At 39.0% G+C, this 13,359-nt stretch overlaps 1 pseudogene; it reads right to left on the bottom strand.

Moving 5' to 3' along the window:
* Positions 1-1,108: 1,108 nt before the first annotated feature.
* On the bottom strand, positions 1,109-12,847 carry LOC139739456 (uncharacterized; annotated as a pseudogene).
* Between the last annotated feature and the right edge of the window lie 512 nt (positions 12,848-13,359).

Here is a 13,359-nt window from a genome sequence, read left to right as displayed (position 1 = left end):
CAGAATAAAAACAACTTTTTTCACCACCAAGATCCTAAACGCCGATGCCTCGCAGAATTATTCACTGGCGTTCAAGCTGCAGTAGACCTAGTATTCTACAGTAGTCTATTTGGTAGAGTTCCCGGCAATTTCTAACGCCCGACGGTTCTAATTTCTTGTAATTTCTTGCAATTTCTTTACCTGCGGCGCGCGCTCGCCACCCTGCTTGATTTCACTCCAGGTAAATAGCCACCGAAAGTTGCATGCATACGTTGATGTAAGAGGTAAATCTGATAATCATGTACCTGACTAAGTTCGTAGGCCTATATCAGGATATAAAGTAAAACCTAAATGAAACATTTACTCTGGACGTCTAACCATAGGATTGGCGTTAGTCTAGAACATGTAGGCCTACGTGATTACGAGTAGCGTTAGGGTTCTGCAGTTAACTTCTAACTTAAACGTTAAAGTCAAGAAGAGCGCCTAGGCCTATGAGCCGTTTGAGAGGCGAGACTGAGGCGCAAAAGCGCAAGTAGAAGTCTAAAGAGACATCTGTATACTTTCTATAGTAATTCTAAACAACATGTCTTATGGGAGTAAAGGTCCCCATCATCATTATCATTATCATTATTATTATTATTATCACTTCCACCACCATCATTTTATCATTCTTATTATCATTAATTCTATCTTTGATATTTTCATAATCGTTAATAATTTTCAGTTATAAAGTTTCCTTACAATATTTCTGATCATTTCAACCAATATAAAATGGAAAAAAGTAAAATATAAACATATATTTTGTGTGTGTGTGTTTGTGTGTGTGTTAACCTAAGAAAACTACACCGAAATTAGAAACAATCAACAGAGGCAGTAAACCTGAGTGTGTCAACTGTTTTTTTTTTCCCTCCCGTTCACGTTCCATTCATTTTTTTAAAGCGTTTTCCCAACAATATTCATGTATTTCTCTCGTTACTATTTTCAGAACTCATTAACTATAAGACAGAAAAATGAAAGTGAAACATCATTTGAATATTCAAGTATACTTCAATTTTCTTTTATTATTTGTGTTTTAGGTCATCGTCGTTCTCATAGTCACAGTCGTGGTTCAGGTGCACTTAAAAATCATTTAATGACATGGGCAGTGGTAGACATCGTCAGTGCCGCACATCTTTGATGTCCCTGAACAATAACGTTGGTGCACCCAATGGCCACAACCAGCCCAGTCGCACTTGACCCACGAAAGTATTTCCAGATTGTTTTTAGGAGGGTACGGCGGCGTGTTCCTGTGGCAGACACAGCAGCTGTTGTCGTCATTGTCATCATCCGAGTCAGGTTCATGAAAGAGTCCCCGACTTTTGTTGGACTTTGTCCCTGATGATCCTGGCTTGATGCTTTGACTCTAATGGTGTCTTCCTTTTGGTAGACTTCTTTTCTGATGGTGTTTTCTTCTTGATGGATGTCTTCTCTTCTGATGGCATCTTCTTCTTGGTGGATGCTTTCTCTTTCCTTTCCTCCTCTGTCCGGATGATCTTCATAAAGATGCGGTTCTCTGTGATGCAAACACCGGACGGTTGATAACTGTATTTGACGTTTCTCTTCTTTTCACGTGGTTGACGGGAAGGGGTTGGAGTTCTGGAGGACAGGAAGTGATCTGCTTCCTTCCGGGAGTCTTGCTGTTGCCCATCTCCCATTGGTCCAACTTCATGGCGGCTGTCTTTTGGCGGCGAAGCTGCAGGTGTTACAAGCGTGCTTGTACTCGACACCTTGTCAATATGCAGAGCACCTGGGTCAAGCGGGAAAATCCCTGCCTTCCGGAATGCAGATTTGAGGATCTTCTTTCTCCAGAATTGCTCTCAGTGCACGAAGGTAGGCTGGTGAGGAGAGTCGGGCTATGTCATAGCGAATGATCACCTCTCCGGGATTTTCCTGCATGTACCGTGCACACTCTGCGTGGTATGACACCTTCAGTGAGGCGAAACAGCTGACGTCCAGGGGCTGAGTAACGTGGGATGTGTGAGCCGGCAATGCAAACAGTACGATCACTGGCTTGCAGATGTGTGAGGTGTGACCGTCGTACATGAGCATGACAAACTCATTCTCGGCTCTAGGGGGCAGTGCTGGGATGAAGTGATTCTTCAGATAGTCACGGAATACTCAGGAGTTGCTCCGACCACTGGAAGTAATGAACATTTTGGAACCCGGTAGAGCACCACTGAGGAGCTCCGGGATACGTTGCTTTCCCTTGAAGACATAGTAGGGGGCAAAGATCTCCCGACAGCATTGCCACAGGCAAGATAACAGGCAAGAAGAGATGTGGTACCGATCCTGTGTGAAGTGATGGAATTGATCCTGATGTCTGCTCCAGTGGTTACCTTCGGAGGGTTGTGCTCAGCATTCAGGTTGGTCTCATCCACGTTCTATATCCGATCGGCTTTGTCCTTGAGGTGTACTCTTCCGTGGTCCTTTCCAGCTCCTGAAAGTAGCTTGACAGAGCTTCTTTAGTTTTTATTTTATTATTATCACTTCTATCAAGCTAGAAGCATTATAAACACTAAATCTTGTGGATCATTCGCCACCCTCTCATTTGTTTGTTATCCATTCCTCATCCTCTCATCTCTTGTCGTCATTTTATCACCCATTCATCAGCCTCTCATTTTTGTCTAGATCGACACCCTGTTTTTGTCTCCCTTTTGTCACCCTCCCATTTTCGTCACCCATTCGTCACCCTCTCATTTTCGTCACCCATTTGTCACCCTCTCATCTAATTTGTTTTCTTCAGTATGATTATGGCCCTCCAGCTGGAGGGCCACTGCATAGCATTTGAAAGTGAGGAAATGGAAAGAGGGAAATCAAGGAATGATCCTTTGCACATCTCGTTGTCATCATTGTTTTTAATATGAAATGGGCCATGGCGCGAGAAAAGGGCCCTTAGGGCATTATATACCGAAAATGAGTTTTCACCTCCATATTGTAGAAGAAACTCTGACGTATTTGGATATGCAAACCTTTGTCTGAAATTCCACTCGTAAATGCTCCTATTACGACATTCAAAACAGCATGTTTTGCCCAAATCCTGTCACTTTTTGATGCGTTTATGCATTTCCGCGTAGTTAGCGAGTTGATCTTTTTTGCGCGTATTGCTTTGTTAAACTTCCGCGCCGTTTTCTAGCGTTTGCGCGCATCGCCGCTATGGGCCCTTTTCTCGCGTCACGGCCCATATATAAAATGAAAGACATGAAACACACAAGGGTAGTGGCTCTCGTTATATTCTCCTCTAGCAACAGAAGGCTGATCAACCTCTAAAACAATACCATTTTTGTAATATATTAAACTAGTGACTTGCAAACTTTTACAATATAATAAAAGTTCATTTAATCGAAAAATGATATCAAGGATGTGAGCATCTCTGCACTGTGTGACGACATACTTTCTTGGTCTTTCGCAATGTGGAACCGAAAATGGGTGTTCCATCCTTCTCTGCAGCTTTAGAGCGGTTGGATTTCTCATTCCAGTGTAGAGCCGATTAGACAAATTACAGTTTGTTAGATTTCTTTCCTAACGCACATTATAATATGCCACATTTGTGCATGCATAAAGTGGAATAGCTGGTTGTATGTCCCAGCAATCCCTCCTGCCTCTGTCTTTAGTTCTGCATCATCAGGACATGTTGAATTAACTAGCTACTTCTTCCAGACATGCAGTCATGGCATAAACATCCTGTGGCTATTGAAGAAACAAAACATATAGATGATATGTTATGCAACGTTAGTAGTACATCTTGATTTCATCTTTAAAGCCTGAATAATGAAAGTTATTGTGTAATTTGACTGCAGTCAATTACTATTCTTTAAAGAGTCCTCTGAATGTGTTAACCAACAGGATTTCGAAATCTTGTTTCCCCCAAGCTGCCTATTAGCTCTTCATGAAGAGGCCATGATTTTCAGAGATAGCATGAGATATGCAGAGAAGCATGTGGATGGGCGTACTACCTCAACTACAATGGAGAAATCGAAACATGTTAACATATCGTCAGAAGGAGACTCCATTCCCATTAAAGAACAGGGCTTGAGACATCTTCATTAGATGCAGAAGGATTGCATTCATGAAATATCTAATGTTGATACCTTTAATCACAGATTAAGAACATAATACCATACATATTGCCCCTTGCAGGGTAAGCACTTAGTCTATAATAAGACTCTGATTTTTACTCGTATTTTTATAGTGCTTATATTATCATGTGTAAATAATTGTTCATCGATAGATGAACGTGGTGGATAAGCAAATTATAGATAATAGAGTATTATTTTCTAAAATTGTTAGTTTTCCTTATTTCATTTACATATTTCAGTACATTTAAGAGTAATACTAAAATAAAAAACTTGCTAATACTAATGAAAAGTTCTTTCCTGGTCTACAATTTTTAACTGAAAATATAGGTTGGACAAGATTTTGAAATCTTGTTCCCCCAGGCTGCCAATGCGCTCTTCATGAAGTGGCCGCGGATGTACAAACATGTGTTAAGATATGCAGACAAGTAGATAGACTTGAGAAACTACCTCAACTTCCATGGAGAAATTATAACTGGTTAGCATATCGCCATCTGCAAAGTGAACCGTCGGATCATCCAAATTCTTGAAACTTTTTCTTTAATTTTATACTTATAAATGAAACTCTCTTTGAATAGACGGTTGTTAATGCTCCGAGACACTTTTTTGGAGAATTCTATTTCAATCTAAAATTGCTCATTCCACATACTAAGAATTATGAGGAAAACTCAGTTTTGAAAATTTTGCTGATTCAACGGTTAACTGCGTAGACGACGATATGTATTGTGCTCTCTACCATCTCCTTCAACAAGCTTGGACCTTGTATGGCCTAGATATTTTAGACATTGGTCAGCTTCGCGGCAGGGGATGGGGTTGGGGCTGCCAGTCTCATTTGTGTGTTGAATTTTATGTTTCATCATGTTTCATACTATACATAAAATTATGATAATATGCATGCAAACTGCATTATAGATCCATTGCAATAAAACATTCCTTTATGTCATTTCTATTCTAAAATTCTGTTTTATTTAAAGAGTCATTTCAAAGAACATAATGTAAAAAAAAAATCAACGTTTGTATATACACACACACATGATAGATATTTATACACTAAATAAATGCAACAATGGAAATTTCCTCTAAGTGGTTCACATTCAAGTCAATCAACTCCAAGTCGATTTTGGATTGAATTGTCTTTTGAGGTTAAGGATTGTACCATCTCTACAATGAATAGTAAGGGTGCCTGTCTACTGTCATCAACCGTTCACGTACCTTCACTTTTGTCCAGCCCAAAGAAAAGTCCAGAATTGGAAAGTTTTAATTTCCGCTAAACTGGCAGTACAAGGTAAAGTGATAAGTGTGCAATTTTGTATCAACAATATTTACATATATCTGATTTTAGTAATGGACATGCATGGTATACGTACATACAGGCATAGCTGGATACGAACTATACTTATATCTCTTTTTTCAGTTCCGTGAACTTCAGGTGAACCCTTACAAGTCAACTTTTATGTATTTCCATACTCAGGAGTGATTTCCGTAGTATTTCTTTGCCGGTTTTACTATTTGATTACAATAAAGCCCAAGTATAGTTTAAGTAAATACTAAAAAGAAAAAAATTATTTTAAAAAAAATCTGTGGTCCTGAATTGGTATCATAATATAGTTTCATGAGCTATCACCCATGGGAGTTTACTCCACAACCTTTGTGGAGAGGGGGTAGAAATTTGCAAAGTGTAAAATTTTGTCACGTACAAACACACAGAGCGTCATACATAACTGCACCTATACAGATATGTACATATTTTGATTACTCAACATTTGACAATTTGACAATTTGCTTTAAGTATATAGGTTTGATTGTATTTAATATTTAGAAAATGCTGAAATTTTCAGCTATTCTACCATAGCTAGTTTCATCAGGTTTGGGTTGAATTGTCACAGACTCCACTCCATAAACATAATAAAAGAATACTCCAGTTCCTTTTCTTACATTGAAGTGTCGTAATAGCCAAACAAATAACAACTAGAAATGTTGTAGCAACTGGGATGCCTTTGGCATAATGCACAGTTCTAAGGCCAAGTAAAAAAAGAAACCAGTTTCTCGTCCTCGCGCGCATCGATTTTGGCCGCCGCATCAATTTTTTTACTATTTACTATTTTCAAAATGGCGCTGAAAATACCAAGAAATTCATAATTCTCGTCCCGGCCCGCTCCCCGCCCGCCTCGATTTTCAGTTGCCGCATCAATTTTTTTGATATTTACTATTTTTTCGGCCGCCGAAAAAAAGATCGACAATACTGTCACCTACCAATCGTGATGTCATTTCTAATTACGCCTTGCGTCCTCTACTTAGCTGTAGTACAGCTGTAGCTTCTGTAGTGTGTATGTATAACGCGTAACGCATGCATTTCACACTACGAGCTCGGCAAGAAGGAATGACCCACAAAGCAGTCGAACTGTAGTTGGATGGGCGCGGGCGCGGGCGGCGCCGGCCTGGGCTAGCTGTGATGAACAGCGCACTCGGTACGTCGTGAACGCGATAGCGGCAACATTTTTTTGCGATCAATCGCTGATATTCCACGCATATTTCGCGCATTGTTCGTATTTTTCCCCGTTTCTCATATTTCAAGCGGATGAATTGTACTGTACAAATGCTTGTGAGGATTGTATCGAGTTTGTATACATTTTCATGTCATTGTGACTACAATTGTATGTGCATGTGTGTGCAGTGTCGGAAGGTACGGTGCCGGTGCAGTGGCCGTGCCGCACCGTATTGGCAAAGTGTGCGTGTCTGTATTTAACATATGCATGTAGCTGTCCAGGGTCGGTCACCGGTACCATCCCCAGGGGCCTGTTGCATAAAACTCCAACTGGATTTTTTTCCGGTTGAAATCACAAAATTCCGGTAGGAAGCTCCCAACCAGAGTTTTTATGCAACGGATTTTACGTACTTAGATTAACAACCTTAAAAAATTCAGGTTGGGCAAATCCCAACCTGAATTTTTTAAGGTTGCTAAAAAAGTTTTATGCAACGGGACTTGTCTGTCAGCTGTCTGCACGCACGCATGAACACATTCGAATGTGTAGAAGCCCGTACACTCTGCTCTGTAACGTTGCATCGCTGACGGCGATTTATTGTTCTATTTTGAAGAGAAAGTGAATGCGCTTTTCCAGCAAATGTAGAATTATCAAATGGGTGTATCTGCAAAATAAATAACTTTTCCACGGATTCTGGTTTGTCTCGTATTTCTGCGGGATACTTTTCTTTACGATGTAAATTCACGGACACGGCCGTGAGTCGTATCATCTGTAGTGTGGTATACAATCATTCATCATCCAAATGATGAGTGATTTTCAAATGTCTTTTTAGAACATGAAGAAACATCTTTAAACGTTTAATGCTATAATGCCATATCAGTATCATTTTGACATCCATCTGCAATTGTACAACAGTTTCCAGTTAAATGTGCTACAATTGTACTGTGAAGAAATGCAGATACATACCAGCTGTGTGGACACAAAAAGTCACAAACACCAATGATGAATAAAGCAGTGTTTTGAATATCATAGAATTTATTTCAGTCGTACATTCTTTGTTGAAAGACATGTTTTATACCTGTTTCTGAGTAGCACAATACATCAGAATTGCAAGTATAACACTGGTATCAGAAACAGTGGCGGATCCAGAGAGGGGTGCAACCGGCACACGCCCCCCTTTAATTTTCGTTAAAAACAAAGAAAATAAAAAGAAAAAATATGAAATGAAACCCGGAAGTGGCACCAGGAGAAATATTAGTCACGCCTCCTCTTCACAGAATTCCTGGATCCGCCCCTGAGAAATGCCATTACAACACTAATAATACCAGTATTAAGATGGTCATTTTCCCTTGACATCTGTAGTGGAAAGAAAAAGCAAATGTATTTCTGCATGCATGAAGTTTCATTTCAAGTATGGTACATAATCTATTTGTTTGAAAATGCACAGAGTGCAGGCAAGACATACTGTATACTTGGGACCTGGTCCCTCATAACACAGCTACCAGAGTGATATTTCATTTCATAAATTGGATATAAGAAAATAGTAAAGCCCTCTCTCGTTACCTTTCTCAGAATTACCGGATGAGAAACACATATTACTTTCATTTTGACAATCCTCGAAATAATAGTAAGATATCAAATAGTAAGGACCTCCCTCATCGCCTTGCTCAAAAAACCCGGACGAGAAACTACTATCTTTTTTTACTTGGCCTAATATGTCTACAGTATGTCTGTCCAATATCTGACAGTTACACATAATTGGCAAAAAATACAAACAACATGTTTGACAAAAGTATGCAGGGTGTTTACTTCCCTTAAACTAGCTTTGATTTGGATGGATGACTACGAACACTATATTGTTCTAATAAGAGAGAAAGTCTTTGGGGTTTGGGGGATTTTACTTGACCTTTGACCCTTTTATAAGTCAAAGCATGGAGGAATTTCCAAAGTATGGAGAACAACATGAAATAGTTACAAATTTTAAATATTAACCTGACCTTTGACCTTGGAAATTTAGATTAAAATACCTTCAGGCCTTGCATACAATTGTAGATCTGGGAAAAATTGTCAAGTTTTGAGGATTTGTTCCTGACCTTTGACCCTTGAGCCCAAATTCCAAAGACAATCACTGTCAGACAGTGCATGTATATGTACTAAGTTCCATGAAGGTTTATACTATGAACAATTATCTAAGATATGGAGGAAAAAAGGGGAAATTTGGGCATTTGAATTTGATGGGTAATAATGCATACACTATAATTAAAGAAAATAAATTTAAGCACTAGGTGCAAAGATATGGGGTAAATAGTAAAAGTTTGAGTTTTTTGCCTTAACCTTTGACCTTGACCATGACTATGTGCACCCAAAAGTTGATAGGTGCAACTTCGTCCACTCCTACAGAACATGCCAAGTTTCATTAGAATAGCTCACATGGATTTTCAGTTACACTGTCAAAAAAAAAAAAAGGATTATGGACAGACAGAATGAGGAATAACTAAAAAACATAATGCCTACTGCGACACTTCATGGCCGAGGCACAATAAGAAACATAGATCCTATAATGCTGTTGCCTGAATTGTTACTTTGTTGGAACCAGAATTATATCATAACTGTGATTGGTATAACGGGAGTGCGTGCACTGACCAAAACTGCCTCCGTCTGAACACAGCTTGTCTCTTTTTCCTTGTTGTTGCGTGTTAAACTTCATGCTGCTTTCGTGATTGAACAGATCCATTGTTGTGAGGATCTGGTGTAAATTCCTGGCATATTTATCCAGTAGAAGGCGCGATGCGAGTGCGAATTCACTTATAGTTAGGCATGTTATAGGTGAGTGGAATGCTGCACAGGTGTTTGACGGCTATTTAATTGCCCTCAGCACACATGCTATCTTGGGATGCGCAGTATAGCAGTCAGTAGTGTAAAGAATCTTTGGTTATAGGCAGACTACCAAGACAGTGAAGCTGACACACCCTGTCTTACCGGAAGGCAGAGCAGACGCTACCTCACCAGCAGTAATGATTGAACTCGTGTGTTCAATTTCTAAACTGTAAGTCAAAGTTTCCTCTTGTAATTTTGTTAATGTTGGAAACGTTTTGAAGTTTGCCCAGAAGTTTGAAAATGGCAGAGCATTTAAAGTCTTTTTGCGTGGAATGTGACAACCTGACGACACAAGTCTTTAAACTTTGAAGCCAACGTTTGTTAGTCTTTTGAGGTAAGAAAAAAAAATCACATTCCATTTTGATTACAGTTTCGTTAACCAGAAGAATGTTCTTTTGTATAAGTGGCTGCAACATAACGGCATCATCGCTTCTATTTTTTTTTTCTGATTTGAAATATGTTAGAAGTCATGCAAAGTCTGGACGCACAGTCTAGATTAGAATGGGAGGAGGGATCGAGAGTTGCAAATTTATGGAGACTGCAGCTATTGTACATGGAAGGACGAGTGTAACTTATCGTATTATCTGGTCAATAATGTGCATCCTTTCCTAAAATGTCTTGAAAGTGAATTGGAGTTCCACTTTGTTGAATTATACAATGCACTAACCGATGTATTTTTTTATACGTAGGAATAAAAAAAAATCATAAATTTGCTGGGTACCTGTTAACTAGTATTTTGGATTTTTTTTTTTGTTTGTTTGGTCATCCCAGTTTACATATTAAATTTATTTGAAATCACTACTGGATGAAAACAAGCTTGGAAAGAGTTCCATGTACTCACCACCTAATATGCCTAAATTTTATATGGTATGAGCTTTCCTCTGAAGTTCGCATTACCCTGGGACACCGAGATCAATGCTATACCCTAATTTTAAACCTAACCTTATTCTACTGAGGAAACTCTAGTCCTAAAGGCAACAAAATCTAATCATGTTACTTATACATTGTAAGTAGAGGGGCTGCACATGAAACTTGGGAATCCGAATCTTGCCACCAGCTTAAGATGAAGTTTGACTTGGAGCCTTGATTTTCCTTCCTGGCCAATAACTATTTATTCATTTATCTATTTTATCTATTTCTTTTTTTTTTTCTTTTTAGCGGGAAGGGCTAGGGTAACCTCGGGATAAATTACGAAGTCTACTGGCACTAGATACGGTGGTTTGCATTTTCGTGCCGTTCCCATTTGATTCTTTTGTTGTCTTCGCTTTTCACTCCCTATTACCTAACAGTAGTCCAGGATGTCGAGCTTAACCATTTTGATCACCTTCGTGGAGAGTGAACCCTTTGCTTTGGTATACCACTATCCTATGGTGGTCCTGAAGGGACATCGTAAATATCGGCGCCGATGGTATGAGCTACTGCCGTAGATACCAACATTGTCACCTTCGGCGGTGAGAAATGACCGGTGACATCTCGTCGTGAGCTGTCATATAGTTTATGGACCAGCTTCGTCGAAAACAACTGACGGCGGCAAAGGCGAAGTAGGTAATTGCGAGAGTTCCATATGTACCCACACTAACATCGAAAAAAGAATTCTGAGTACTTGTATTTTGTAGTTAGATGTATTTATAACTAAATTATATGCAAATGCAATATAATACTAGAATATTAACACATATTTTTACATACATTTTCTATAGCGCCATTTTCCATTCTGATTGAATGCTCTAGGCGCTTTTAATATACCAGAGCAAAAAGACCGAAAATTTCGTATAATTATACCAAAACGTAATCTTACATTATTCAACATATGTACAAACTCTGCAATAATTACGTAACTCAATATTCTGTAGCAATAATTAAATGCTAGAATTGACATTAGCTTAATCACACATACACACAAAAAAGAAAGCTTAACATATCAAACGAATCATACTAATTTTGAACTTATATTGACTTCATTAAATGCGAAGGCTCTTGTGCACATCTCCTGTTCTCAGAATTGCCTTGCCTATATTAAATCACTAGAATTTTCATGTGTTTGGAGTTTATCATAAGATTATCAAAGCATTATTCTGACTTAACATGACCCATCTGAGATAAGATTTCAAAATCAATCGCCGAAAAGAGATTTTTTTTAAGGATTTGTGTGCACCTCCTGACTATGATATAGATCATGCACTTTATCTTTACAGAGTTGCAATCTAAACGCAATTACAACCCCTACCTTCGTCATCTGTTGGCCAAATCATGACATCAGGAAAGGACGTTGCGACCCCCCCCCCCCTTCGTTTGATTCCTGAATAGGCCTATTACACACAAGAGAGAGAATCGCATCTCAACATCCGACATAACTTTGTCCGTGTGGTGAGTTGAAATCCATTCGCATAATACATCATTTCACTGTATCAATATTGCATACCATACACCGGCTATATGTTTTGCCATGTTTTCCCGTGTCGGCTAATGTGCAACCACAGTAATTAACGCTCCCTTCCCTTCATGAACACTCTGCCACTTTCAGAATGGTATCCTCTCAAACATAGGCGAATCACAATACAATATAAGACGACTTATTTCGTTAATGATACAAGGAATTAGCTTGGCAGGTATGGTCTACACTAATCATTGTCTTCTGTCACCAGCCCGTATTGTGTATGGCAGGAGAACTATTGATGCTGATTTTCTTCAGCATCAGAAATAAAAGTTTTGCCGACAGTACTACAATCTTAGAGCTGGTTTTCTACGCTATGAAATTATTTCATGTTCGCTAATATTGCATTCGTTCTTTCCAAGAACTGTTAGGAGCTGGAATTCCCTGTCGGAAATTGTTTCAGCGCCATCTGTGGGTTCATTTCGTATCCGACTAACGGTTGATCACAGTGGCTAGTTATCTTTTCTTTTTTTTCAAATTTGTTATGTTTTTGTAAATATCTGTAAATAAACTATTATAATGTAAATAGCACAGTCTGCAAGAATCCTCAGCCTATTGAAGGAGGCAGACTTAATGAGAAGAAGAAGAATATCAATTACGATATATCTGACCTGCCACACAGAGGTATCCGGCTATCTACTGCGTGTGAGAGAGATTTTCCTCTAGCTTTTTTTTTACGAGCGATTGCTAATGCTTCTCAGTGCTTCTTGGGCACGATTCCAATACATGTAGCAAAAAAAAAAAAATAAATAAATATATATATATATATATATATATAAATTTTAATAACTTTTTTATAAACTTTCATCCTCGCCATAGGCAGAGTTGGAAGCTCGTCCATTCATCGGGTCGAGACACCACGGATGTCTCTCGTCGAGGCTGACAACGTACCCAGACTTCAACTCTCCCCGATCACCAATGCGTTCGATCGCGAGGCCCGTCTCGTCCACGACGCGTATCATGCTGGATCCATTTCCCGTGCACGGTCGACCTGACGTTGCGTCACCTCGTCAAGGACATCGTACAGTCGCCCCGACATCGCATTCTCCGAGCGTCTCGCGTTCAGCTCTTCGTTGTCTTTCCACACACGGCAAGCATCACGGAGTCACTATTTATGTCGGTATTCAATTCCTATTACAGTCATTGGGGAAACTGGAACTACACCATTGAAATAATGATAGGGATAATGATAACAAATAACACTTACATTTCCGCGACTAATACTGTTTCTAAGCGCATTAATCCGGGAAAATATATTTATACTAGTATATATAATTATATTGAGGTAAGATACAGCATTATGTACATAATTATGATGTAACGACAGCAACAACAACAAATTGAACTGAACTCTGTGTGAATTGAGTTCCGTGTAAAGATTCGTCCATAAAAATGATAACTTTTATGGTATACCAAAAGCCATCATATACAGGCCAATGCTATGAATAAGCTTATTTGAGTCGAGTTTTCATAA

This window comes from Diadema antillarum, unplaced genomic scaffold (assembly GCF_040938485.1).
Source record: "Diadema antillarum isolate AM-2024a unplaced genomic scaffold, OU_Dant_1.0 seq00000799_RagTag, whole genome shotgun sequence".
NCBI lineage: Eukaryota > Metazoa > Echinodermata > Echinoidea > Diadematoida > Diadematidae > Diadema > Diadema antillarum.
Note: the sequence above shows the minus strand (reverse complement) of the source record. Positions and strands in the feature narration are given on the sequence as shown.